This window comes from Cervus canadensis, chromosome 26 (assembly GCF_019320065.1).
Source record: "Cervus canadensis isolate Bull #8, Minnesota chromosome 26, ASM1932006v1, whole genome shotgun sequence".
Lineage (NCBI taxonomy): Eukaryota > Metazoa > Chordata > Mammalia > Artiodactyla > Cervidae > Cervus > Cervus canadensis.
In genome coordinates this window covers 42,013,233-42,025,294 of record NC_057411.1, presented here as the reverse complement: position 1 = coordinate 42,025,294, position 12,062 = coordinate 42,013,233, and positions in this window count along the sequence as shown.

The window sequence follows — 12,062 nt, the reverse complement described above, 5'->3', positions numbered from 1 at the left end:
CAAATACCATTGGAAACACAGGAGAAAATTTTTACCTATGGTGTACCTTTTAACCCTAATAGCACACTGATGAGAAGGGATCAATAGTTCCATTCTATATTTTAAAAAAAGGAAAATTGTGTTGTAAGTGGACAGAACTTTTGTGCTAATACATGATTTTTTTGCTTCCAGGTTGAAGCAACCTGAGTGAAAGGTCATGCTGTTCCTGAAAACTCTTATTTTTTAATAATTCCAATTGAGTTATAATTTACATACAAAGATATACATTCATCTGAGTTGTAAGGGTCAATAAGGTTAGACAGACATTTGTAACCTAATCATCCTTACCTCACACCACATCAAGAATTTTCCCCGTCACTCAGGTATATACGTCATGCTCTTTCTCAATGATCCCCTTAGCAATCTCTGATTTGATTTCCATCATTTCATATGACCAGATAAATACATTGGCTATTCCCTTGGGGCCTTGATTCTTTTGCTCAACATATATTTATATATATATTTATATTCATCCGTGTTACTGTATGGATCAACTCTTCCTGTTTTTGTAGTTGAGTAGTATTCCAGTGTAAGATTATACCATCTTTTATTTTTCTCTCTTAATTCTTTTCCCTAATAACGGACATTTGAGGTTTTTTTCTGTTTTGGAGCTATTAAGAATAAAGTTGCTTTGTGGACTTCCATGGTGGTACAGTGCCTAAGAACCTGCCTGCCAATGCAGGAGATACAGGTTCGATCCCTGGTCTGGGAGCCTGCAGTCTAGGGCCTGTGAGCCACACTACTGAGCCCACGTGCCTAAGGCGTGTGCTACACAACAAGAGAAGCCACTGAGTGAGAAGCCCGTGCCCCACAACTCACACGTAGCCCCCGCTCACCACAGTCGGAGAAAGCCTGCACACAGCAGTGAAGACCCAGCATAACCAAAAAACATAAATGAATATTTTTTTAAAAAAGAAATAGATTATTAAAAAAAAAAAAAAGAACACAGTTGCTCTGAACACTTATTTGTATACGGGATTTTTTAAGGACATATATAACCATTAGCACAGCCGCCAAGTAGTCATGGCCGAGTGGTTAAGGCGATAGACTGGAAATTCACTGGGGTTTCCCCGCACAGGTTCGTATCCTGCTGACTATGGTACCTTTCACCAGGGAGAGGTTAATCCTATTTTGGAGAAGGAAATGGCAACCCACTCCAGTACTCTTGCCTGGAAAAATCCCATGGACTGAGAAGCCTAGTAGACTACAGTCCATGGGATCGCAAAGAATCAACGACTGAGTGACTTCATAACCATTACTCTTGGGTAAGTATTAGAAGTAGACTTGCAGGATCATGAGGTACATATGTATTCACTGTTATAAAAATTTCAAAATTATTTTTTTCCAAAAGTGGTTTATATCTTATATTCCCACTAACAATGCAAAAGACTTCAGGTTACTTTGCCCTCCCACTAATGTTGGGAATTGTCCGTTTAAAACCTTTAGCCTTTTTTGTGAACATGAAATAGTATCTCACTTAGGTTTTAACTTACATCCCCTTTTGACAAATGATGTGAAGCACAGTTTCATGTGCTTATTTGCCATTTGTATCTCTTTTGAATGGATTGACTAAATTCAAGGTACTTGTGTTTTTATTTCTGAGTTGTATTAATTCTATATTTATTCTAGATGCAAGTTTTTTTTCCCCAGATGTGTTTATTGTGAATAGCGCCGTCATCCAATTTGTGGCTTTCTTTTAAACTTTCTTAATGCTATCTTTTAACCCAAATATTTTATTTTAATCGGACATATTAATATTTTAAATTCAATTTTTTATTTTTTAGAGTTAGTGCTTTTTGTGTCCTAGAAAAATTTGTCCAACTCCCACATTTTATAATTTTAGCTACAGTTTGTGTTCTGATCTTTCTTGAATTTAAATACCATATGAAGTGAGATACAGGTGGAGCTTCATCTGCTTTCATATTACTGATATGAAATATGTTTTTCTATCACTATTTGTTCAAAATTTTATCTTGCCCTTGAATTCGCCTTGATGCCTTTGTAGGAAATAAGTTTAACATTCACAAGAACATTTCATGAACATCTGGCTGTGTCAGAATTGTTTTGTAAGCACCATCTTTCACCAAAAAAGAAATACCCTCTTTTTACTCAAGTTTGAAATTTTTGTCTCTCTTACCAAAACAATACATACTACCAAAAATGTTTAGTTAACATCTGTCCAGTTTCATCTAAATTTAAACTTTAGAAAGAGAAATTTCTAAATGCTTCTAGGAAGGAAAACAAGAAACAGACTATTCAAAGGATCAGGAATCAGAAAGACATTACATTTGCAACCAGAAAGCCTGACAGTCATGAGGCAGTGAAAGATGCCTTTGAAATTCTGAGAATAAAATATTTAACCTTGGATTCTATCCCTCAAACACCAACTGCAAGTGAAGATGGACTAAAGACAAGTATTCAGGTGAGCACATTCTTAATATGTTACTTTCTTTGCACTCTCTCATAGAAAGCTACTGAAAGTTGTTTCCATAAAAATAAGGAACCAAAACAACACGTAGAAGGCATGAGATCCACAGCACAGAAGATGCAAATAATAAACAATGAAACTCTCAGAGAAATCGCTAAAGAAAATTGCTAGATCTCATCTGTACAACTAAACCAGAAATCAATCAGCACAGATAAAAACAGGTCAGAAATCTCAAGGCAGCACAACACTATATATTTCAACTCAGCAAAGTTTTCATAGTTGAGAGAACTATGAGGAAGACATTAGTAACAAATGCATAGATGATTACAAACAAGACAAAATATTGCACAGGGAAAATTTAAAATCACCATAGCTTACTAGATGACCCAGCAATCAATAGATTTATGTTGCCATGATAATTTAAATTCTCAATAATGATTAAAATCAAAATATGATATATATGCCACAGGTAGAAGGAAAGCTGGAAAATGAATTGATGATTGATGCAAGGAAAGGAGATGTAAAAGAAAGAAAAAATCCTCATTTTCCATACTAAGAACACATTACATAAAGTTTAAAAATTGTAAAAGCAATAAGCAGACATTTAGTTTTGTTATATAAACATGGAGATAAATGACAGAAGTGGCTATTCTTAGTGAGGAGAAAAGAAACTGAAAGGCATTTAAGGACAATCTTTTCCATAACAGTACTTGTAGAATGATTTTACTTGTTATACTAAATGCCTGCATAACTGATTTTTTTTTTTTTTAATTTAAGCTTCTTCTTCTTCTTCCGTTTTTTTAAAAGGAAGTATCCTAAACTTAAGAATCTGGAGGGGGCTGAGTTTAAGTGGAAACACTTCCATAAACTACAAGTGTTTTTCAAGGTACCTATGGATCTCAGTTCCCTTTCTTTTAATAAAATGAAGATAATTAAGCCCATTTTGCAGTTTTAGAAGGACAAACTATGAAGCTTTCACTACTAAAATGCACCTAGAAAAGTCTTTAATAATGCATTTCTCAATGATTATCTGAGTTGAAATTGTTAAAATGCAGGTCACTGGGACTTCCCTGGTGATCCAGTGGTTAAGACTTCACCTTCTAATGCAGAGAGTGTGGGTTCAATCCCTGGTTGGGAAGCTGAGATCCCATATGCATCATGGCCACAAAACCAAAAAACATAAAACCAAAACCATACTGTAGCAAATTTAATAAACACTTCAAAACTGTCCACATCAAAATAATATCTTTAAAAAAAAAATGCAGGTCCTTTCCATCATCTGTAAATCCTAAAACCTAGCCTTCAAGCTCAAGGATTTGTGCATTTAGTAAAGACTCAGTTGGTTCTGATACTCAATAGAGCTTGGGAATTAGAGGCACATGGTTTTGATCCTTGCATAGATTAGTAACCTGGGAAATTTCCTTAGACTGCCTTGGCCTCTGTTTTCAAACTTTGGGAATAGAGTGAGCTGATTCCTCCAGCACATAAAAACTTTAGCACTGGGCCTCCTATTGTCAGACATTCAATAAATGTGCACTCTCTCTCCCTCCATCAATCAGCTTTGCCTCTGATATAAAATTATCTTGGCACATTACAGAATCAGACAGTGAAAACAAAAAACCCCAGACATTGAATTGGATCCAGTTCCAATTGTACAAACTACCAACAGCTGGTTATTGAGAGACTGGTATGTGCCTAGCATTCCGTGAGATGCTGTGAGGAAAATTAGCATTTTTGGAACAGAAGTTTATGCCGTAAGAGGTCATTTTGACAGACGGCATCCATGCAAAGCCATTTTAGAACCAGACAATGTTAAAGATGGAAGGTACCTTAGAGGATTTCTGGTTAAACACCTCTATTACATAGAGAAAGGGACAGGAGATCTGTGTGGGCAAAATTTCCTCGAAATTGTTTAGATAATGATGGAGAAATATACCAGACTCAGGTAGAACCATTCAAAGGCTATCTCTCTTTTGAATGCAGCAATGATTTTCAAAACAATTGTTTTATATGCTGAATATTTTTATTTTCAAATGAAATGTGACATGGCAACAATACATATGAGCAAAACTACTCTGTTTAAGGTAGGATCAGATGTCTGCAGTTATCCTCTCTTGGACCCTTCATGGAACCTGTCAAAACTTGGCTATCCAAACGTCACCAACATAACCTGTTGATAAGACAAGAATGAGTTTATTGCTTACAGAGGCAAAGGAGAACATGATCTTTGCAAAGATTTGGCAGTGTCTCAGCTTAGGGATGGTAAGATCAGAATTTGTTAAGACTTGAAAGTTTGGCTTAAGGAAAGTCTTTCAATGCAGTGACTGGATAAGGATTGGCTAAGGATCGTGATGAAACAACCCACGGTTTGTGGAGATTGCAAGCAGGGATTTTGAGGTGCAGGACTCAGAATTTGAGGGTGCTAGCTATCTGTTACTGCCTTCCTTTGAAGAGCCAATGGGGTTTTTAGGAAGTTTCTGAAATGAGTAATCCAATTGTTTGCTGGGGCAGAACAATTCCAGTAAAGTCAGGTGGTGTCCCGAAGATAGTAAAATAGCAAAGCCAAGTTACCATGGAAAATAAAGTGTGATTTCAGTTCAGGGCTCAGGTTGAGGGGGCGGGGGCATGGGGGTGACCGTGGTAGACAGCTTTGGTTCACAAACTCATAGGGTTTTATCAGGCAGAGCTAAAAAGCTACCCTCATCCTGACTCTGTGCCTTCACCAATCTATCCTTAATGTAGCTGACACCCAGTACTAAGGATCCCAGCTTCTCTCTCTATGAAAATGATAAAGTGTCTTTTGTCATCTACTCTTGTGTTTCACCTCCATACTTTCTCCCCAGCCTGCCCCACCTCCACGGATGTCTCAGTTCAGTTCAGTCAGTCATGTCCTACTCTTTGTGACCCAATGGACTGCAGCTTGCCAGGATTCCCTATCCATCACCAATTCCCAGAGCTTGCTCAAACTCTTGTCCATCAAGTTGGTGATGCCGTCCAACCATCTCATCCCCTGTTGTCCCCATCTCCTCCTGCCTTCAATCTTTCCTAGCATCAGGTTCTTCTCCAATGAGTCAATTCTTTGTATTAGGTGTCCAAAGTATTGGAGTTTCAGCTTCAGCATCAGACTTTATAATGAATATTCAGGACTGATTTCCTTTAGGATTGACTAGTTGGATCTCCTTGCAGTCCAAGGGATGCTCAAGAGTCTTCTCCAATACCACAGTTCAAAAACATCAATTCTTCGGGGCTCAGTTTTCTTTATAGTCACATCCATATGTGACTACTGGAAAAACCATAGCTTTGACTAGACGAAACTTTGTCACAAAGTACTGTCTCTGCTTTTTAATATGCTGTCTAGGTTTGTCATGGCTCTTCTTCCAAGGAGCAAACATCTTTTAATTTCATGGCTGCAGTTACCATCTGCAGTGATTTTCGAGACCAAAAAAATAAAGTCTTCCACTGTTTCCATTGTTTCTCCAACTACTTGCCATGAAGTGATGGGACCAGATGCCATGATCTTAGTTTTCTGAATGTTGAACTTTAAGCCAACTTTTTCAATCTCCTCTTTCACTTTCATCAAGAGACACTTTAGTTCTTCTTCACTTTCTGCCATAAGGGTGGTGTTATCTGCATATCTGAGGTTATTGATATTTCTCCTGGCAATCTTGATTCCAGCTTGTGTTTCATCCAGCCTGGCATTTTGCATGATGTACTCTGCATATAAGTTAAATAAGCAGGGTGACAATATATAGCCTTGACATACTCCTTTCCTGGTTTGGAACCAGTCTGTTGTTCCATGTCCAATTCTAACTGCTGCTTCTTGACCTGCATACAGATTTTTCAGGAGGCATGTCAGGTGGTCTGGTAGTCCCATCTTTTGAAGAATTTTCCACAGTTTGTTGTGATCCACACAGTCAAAGACTTCGGTGTAGTCAATAAAGCAGAAGTAGATGTTTTTCTGGAACTCTCACATTTTCAATGATTCAACAGATGTTGGCAATTTGATCTCTGGTTCCTCTGCCTTTTCTAAATCCAGCTTGAACATCTGGAAGTTCACTGTTCACATACTGTTGAAGCCTGGCTTGGAGAATTTTGAGATTTCTTTGCTAGCATGTGAGATGAATGCAATTTTGAGGTAGTTTGAACATTCTTTGTCACTGCCTTTCTTTGAGATTGGAATGAAAACCAACCTTTTCCAGTCCTGTGGACCAACTATCTGCTTATACCCTCTTTTCAGAACTGCTTTAAGTCTCTTCTTCAAAGGCATCAATCCAGCACTGACACTATTACAATAATATCTCTTCTTGTAGTTAATGAAACTGTTTCTGAGAATGAATACTTAATTTGCCCAAAGTTATACAACTTATACATGGTAGCTGCTGCTGCTGCTGCTAAGTTGCTTCAGTCAGTCTTGTCTGACTCCTTGCGACCCCATGGACTGCAGCCCACCAGGCTCCTCCATCCATGGGATTTTCCAGGCAAGAGTACTGGAGTGGGGTGCCATTGCCTTCTCCATACATGGTAGAGATGCTGATGAAAACCAAAGGTCTTGACCATTAAGTCCTCTGATGACAGCACATGCTGTGCTGTGAGGGAGTGGACCAAAAGACTGATCACTAGCAGGAGTCGAAAGAAAGACACCTTGGCCAGAAAGCCCAAGCCTATGGAGTGAGCCTGGAAACAGTGACAGGACATAAATATCAAACAATGAAAATTAGACCAAGTAAAGGTGGGATAGAGGGAAGGTAGGTTAGATGCATGAGCCACCATCTATTAATAAAGGTAAGGACCACTATCCATAGCAATATGGATAGAGAACTAGTGTTTTCAATCGCACTCCTGGCATTTTGCCTTCTAATATAAGCCACGTGTGTTGCATAAGCCATATTTTGCTGTCTTATAGCTATGAACACTTGTGAATATACAACAGGCTTTGAAACTTGGACAAAATATCTTTATTTCTCATACCTGTAGTCTTGCAAAAATAATTCCAAATGCTTCTAAATTCCCATTGAGTAGGAAAGTATTGATGTTAATAAAATTTTGAAGAAATATACCCTCCCAATAGCAGCAAAGTTCCATATGTAAAAGTAAAGCTTAAACTTAAAGTAAGAACTCACTTAGTCATTCATTATCAATATATATTTTGTGATCATCTCTTTTACACCAAGTTCCATCTAAGATATAAGTAGAGTAAACATAAGAACAGCAGAACTCCTGGGCTTAAGAAGGAATATTCAGCTGGAATATTCCTTCTTAAGCCCAGGAGTTCTGCTGTTCTTATGTTTACTCTAGAGACACAAAACAAGCTAAAAGTAAATTATCTCTGACAATGTCAAGTACTATGAAAATAAAAGTATTAGACTCTTTGCAACCCCATGGACTGTAGCCCACCAGGCTCCTCTGTCCATGGGAATTCTCCAGGCAAGAATACTGAAGTGGGTTGCTATTCCCTTCTGCAGAGGATCTTCCCAACCCAGGGATAGAATCTGGGACCCCTGTACTTAGATTCTTTATCGTCTGAGCCCACCTGGGGAGCCCTTCCTTTCATTTCATTCATTTCCAAGTACTACGAAGGAAATGAAAAAATAAAATAGAAAGCAAAATGCTAAGTGACCAGCAGAGAGAAGTGGCTTTCCACGAGTTGTTCAGAGATGGAAGCCTTCTTGGAAAGATCATCCCATGCACTGAGGTCTGTGTGTAATTAGTCAGATGAGAGCACATCAGAGAGAAGAAACAGCAAGTCCAGGGCTCGGGAGACAGACCGAGCCGAGAATACAGAGCAAAGGAAAGGCCGCTAGGTAAAACTAAGGGAGCATAATATGGCTTTTAAGGAAAAGGATGCAGAGGTCTTGCCATATTTTTAGCATTATGATATAGAGGTCAGAATTTATTTTGAGCACAAAGGAAAACCACAGAAAAACTTTAAACAGCAAGAGGGGTGATATAATCTGTAGCTCTGTAGCTACAGATTGTAGGGGAGAAAATGATGCTGTTTTATTATAATTACTCTAAGCAAGAGACACTTTTGAAATTAATTTTTACTGGCACATAGTTGCTTTACAATGTTGTGTTAGATTCTGCTGTATTGCAAAATGAATCAGCCACATATAAACATGTGTCTCCTCCCTTTTGGACTCCCTTCCCATCTAGGTCACCACAGTGCATTAAGTAGAGTCTCCTGTGCTATACTGCACATTCTCATTAGGTACCTATTTTATCCATAGTGTCAATACTCCTCAGCCACAAAAAGGAATGACTGAATCATTTGTAGAGACATGGATGGACCTAGACTGTGGTGCTGCGCTTAGTCGCTCAGTTGTGTCCGACTCTTTGTGACCCCATGGACTGTAGCCCACCAGGCTCTCCTCTGTTCATAGGGAGTGTCCAGTCAAGAATACTGGAGAGGGTTGCCGTACCCTTCTGCAGGGGAATCTTCCCAACCCGTGGCTCGAACCCTGGCCTGCTGCATCACACGCAGATTCTTTCCTGTCTGAGCCACAGGGAAGCCCAAGAATACTGGAGTGGGTAGCCTATCCCTTCTCCAGGGGAACTTCCTGACCCAGGAACTGAACCAGGGTCTCCTGCATTGCAGGCAGATTCTTTACCAGCTGAGCTCATACAAAGTGAAGTAAATCATAAAGAGACACTATTGGCATGGGCTGAAGTAGGCCAGTGGAAATGGAGAAACATGAATAGATTTAGGATGAATTTTGGAGGAAAACCTGCTGCTGGATTAGATAAGAGGTTAATGAGATGAGTAATAAAAAATACCTTCACTCGTCCCCTTAAGCCCACAGGTGTGCTGGTGTTACACACTCGGAGAGATCAACAAGAGGAACACATTCGGGGGTATGAGAGAAAGCAGCTTCTGTTTTGATGTTGTTAGATTTGAAATTCTTTTAGATATCCAAGTGCAACAGTCAAGTAAGCTGTTAGAAAACTATTCTTGAGCTCAAGGGAGTTTTCAAGACTGAAGGCAGAAAGTGGGGAGTCATCAGCTTGTTGATGTTATTTAAAGCCATGGATGAAATCATTCGGGAAAGAGCATAGATTGTTAAGAGAGGAAACAGGAACCTGCCCTGGGCGCTCAACTGCTGAGATCTACAGAGAGGAGCAGTGTTTCCCATTGGTGCTGGACCAACAATATAAAAGCATCCTTGAAGCTGAGGGGGGAATTTTGCCCTTAAAAGAGCTGCTTTATCATTCTGCAAAGTGCTCAGAGCTAAGCCAAAGAAGCAAAAGAAGACCTCAGCTGGGGAGGCTAATGTGGAGTCTAAAGGAAATTTTGTTCCTTCAGGGAACAAAATTGTTTCCTAAACACTCAGACACTTTCAAATGTTTTTTATTTTATTATTGCTCTCTATCTCATCCTATTTTATTTTACTTACTTTGCTTATACATCATCAGAAAAAATAAGGAGGGAGAAAGCTGTCTCTCTTCTTTCTCTCCCTCTCTTACACACACACACACACACACACACACACACACACACACTCATCTGAAACCAAAAATGACTAGCAGAGAACATTGCATCTCAGAGCTATCAAAGATCTCAGCGAAGCTTTAGGATGTCCATTAAAGTGTCATGAAATCAAAGCAGAGCAACAGTTATGACCGAGATGGACAATATAATTCAATGCCAAGGCCAAAATTTTTCTGTATTCTGGCTCATTATCAGAAAAATGTGGGTTGAGGACACAGAATGGAATAAAAAATATACAAGACAGCTTGAAAAAGATCAGAGTAGGGTAGATGGAGGATTTGTAAGCATTGAGGACAAAGAGCAGAGAAAAATCCCTTCTGTGCTCTCAGAACACACACAGCCATGGGGGGTAAAAACACGTGATGCCATGAATGCCAGGGAAGGAGTGATCACAGGTTCAGCAGATACTACAGGGTGTGAAGTACATTATTAGGTCTGAAGGTTGCTAGTTAAAAGGTTACCTTACACTTAAAAATGGGTGTGGATATTGATATTCATTTCTTATAATACTGTAGAATTATTCTCCCATATTTTCTTTCTTCTTCCATTAATTTTCCTTTATTTTTTACTATATATCTTCATTTTAAAATGTACATTTTAAAGATGTCAGATTAATCAGTATAATCTTTGAAGTATGAAGAATGTTACAAAAACAGAACACCAACCATCTCTCCATTATTGCTGTAATGGAACATTTTTAAATTATATATCTATATGTAATTATATTTATAACATATATTCTACAGATGTATGTATACATTTTAGTGAAAGGGCCATCTCACATTCTTAATTTCCACTTCAGCTCGTGACTTCCTACTAAATGAGTCTGTTGCAATGAGAAAAGTCAAGTGATTTCATGTCAAAGCCACCTGGACATTAAGAAGTTGATTCAACATACAAGTTAACACCACCAAGAAAAAACATGAATATGGGCTCATAGCTTGTTGCCAAGGAATAAGATGGCTCCTTGCTCTGAATCTGTGGTTGAGTGCAAACATTCTGTCATATTTGTTCATTCTGTCCTCAAAGAGGAAGATACAAGGTCAGACTGACTGGGTTTGGAACTTATCTCTGAGATTCACATGTTACGTGGCTTTAGGCGAGTTACTGTTTTTACATTAGCCCCTGTTTATGCTGGTAGGCTGCAGTCCATGAGGTTGCTAGGAGTCGGACACGACTAAGTGACTTCACTTTCACTTTTCACTTTCATGCATTGGAGAAGGAAATGGCAACCCACTCCAGTGTTCTTGCCTGGAGAATCCCAGGGATGGGGGCGCCTGGTGGGCTGCTGTCTATGGGGTCCGCAGAGTTGGACACGACTGAATCGACTTAGCAGCAGCAGCATGCTTCCCTGATAGCTCAGTTGGTAAAGAATCTGACTGCAATGTAGGAGACCTGGGTTGGGAAGGGCAAGGAGAAGAAGGGCAAGGGAAGACCTGGAGAAGGGCAAGGCTACCCACTCCAGTATTCTGCCCTGGAGAGTTCCATGGACTGTATAGTCCATGGGGTTGCAAAGAGTCGGACAGGACTGAGTGACTTTCACTTTCTATTTATTCAGTGTTGGGTTGGCGGGGAGAAGCATGGGGGAAGAAAGAGGGGAAAGTAGAAAAGGGGAGGAGATGGAGAGAAGGAGCAGGACTTTGTTGGGTTATGAAGAGAATTGCACTTTAAAATATGTGAAACACTGAAAACAAAGATCTTTCAAGAGATACTGTCATTATCATTCATTTATGCAACCAGCCTAATTGAGAACCAACTGCATACGAGCTTCTCTGTCACTGTAAGGGATATGGGGATGAGTGAAGTTGTCACCTCCAGTATAAAACTAGTCTAATGAACAGGTACAAAATCCTCTATGGGCTATAGCTCCATCTACTGCTGTCATCTGAAAACATCTTGGTCTCTTTCTTGTACTTACTGATGCATTGATGCCTTAATAAAAAGCACCCCTTCCCCCAATGACTTGTGATCTTCCTTAAAGCAATCAATGTCAAATCAAACTACACATTAAAAACTGTAACCTCAGAATTCCTATTTCTTCACATTCAGACCACCTGATCTGCCTCCTGAGAAATCTGTATGCAGGTCAAGAAGCAACAGTCAGGACTG